This window comes from Tamandua tetradactyla, chromosome 5 (assembly GCF_023851605.1).
Source record: "Tamandua tetradactyla isolate mTamTet1 chromosome 5, mTamTet1.pri, whole genome shotgun sequence".
NCBI classification, from domain to species: domain Eukaryota; kingdom Metazoa; phylum Chordata; class Mammalia; order Pilosa; family Myrmecophagidae; genus Tamandua; species Tamandua tetradactyla.
The window spans coordinates 85,775,790-85,777,411 of NC_135331.1; positions in this window are offsets into that span (position 1 = coordinate 85,775,790).

A 1,622-nucleotide genomic window follows, 5' to 3' on the forward strand; every position below is an offset into this window, starting at 1 on the left:
GTTTTTCATTTGGTCAACAGAGTTTTTAATCTCTGTGATAGCTGCTATTTTTCTATTTATTCTTTCAAATTCCTGTTTGTGCTCTTCTACCGTCTTCTTGATTTCCTTTATGTCTTTTGCTATCCCACTTATTTATTAAGTAGAGTTGTATGAACATCCTTGATTAGTTGTTCCAACTGTATCTCCTCTGGTGTTTCAATCTGATCATTAGGCAAGGCTGTATCTGTCTACATTGTGATATGCTTAGTGATCTTCTGCTGTCTTTGCGGCATGTAGGTATCCTGATTGATGTACTTTGGGAGTTGATTTCTTTCAGTAGTCTAAGCCCTTGTGTTTGCGGGATGGTTGTACAGCAGGGAGCAGGGCATGGGGTTGAGCACTGAGTGCAGTGATTTGTTTCAGAGCAGATATAGGTGCAGGTTGGGGATGTTACACTGATGCTTATGAACATGGGTGCCTAGCAGCCAGAGAGGATGCAGCTGTGTGGGTGCACCAGTCTGGGGGGTATAACCCTGGTGTGTACTGGTCTAAGGCACAGGGCCCTTTGTGCACATGCATAGAGCTGTGGCAGCAAGTCAGCCTTATGCCTTCATGGACCAGGGGCAGATGTGATCCAGCTGCATAGGGTGACAGTTTCTCAGAGCTGGGAAGTGAGGCTGAGGGCTGTGCGCATGCGCAGTTTTAGGCCTGCTATAATGCACGGTTCCCAGAACTGAATGACGTGATTGGGGGCCCGTGTGCATATGCATGGGCCTGAGAGTGACTTAAAGTGATGCGCTGAGCTCAGGAAGGGTGGGGTGTGGCTATGTGATGCTGTGGGTGGGGTGCAGGAGTAGCCTAGGAATGGAGGTTATTGCCTGCAACCTTTATGTGCTGGCAACAGCCTGCAGGGAACAGAGACGGGGAGGTAGTGCTCAGTAGGTGTGCAAGAGAGATGGGTTGGGCTGCACTTGGGGGGGGGATGTGGGGCAGGTACGTGCACTGGGGGCTGGTGGGGTGGGGGAACCTAGAGCATGGGGAATGGGAGCAGGTGATGGGGTTCAGGTGCGTGGGGTGTGGGGTCAGTCGCTGGCACAGGGCTGCACTGGTGAGGTAGCACTCCCAAGGAAAGTGGCTTGGCTTACTTCCTAGTCCTGTACTCCTGTCTGTGCACTCCTGTGGGCTGTGCAGCTCCGCAGCTCCACACCTCCACACCAGGCTCCAGCTTTCTGCCTCTCAGTTCCTCAGCCTCTGCAACCAGGGCTGCCGCATGTGGTGCAGAAGGCTCTCCCAGGTCAGCCTCACGCCCAAATCGCCACCTCAGTTGCCCTCCTGTCCCCTCTCCTGCCTTTCCATGGAGCAGGGCTAATCTCAAGCCACTCTAGTTGGCCATCTTCCCAGAAGTCCACAGTGTGTTTTTATGCATCTTTTCCCAAAAGTTCATCAATCTGTGGAGATCTGCTTAAGAAAGAATGAAAAAAATTTATTTTTCTCCGTAAAGTGTTGAAAATTTGATTCCATTTGAATGTAGTGGCTATTATAAGCATACACAAGATTAATGGCAGAAGATTTAAAGAGTCTTCATGTACTTCAAGTTCATTTAAAAAAATGGATTACATTCAGTTAGTCATTGCTACCTATCA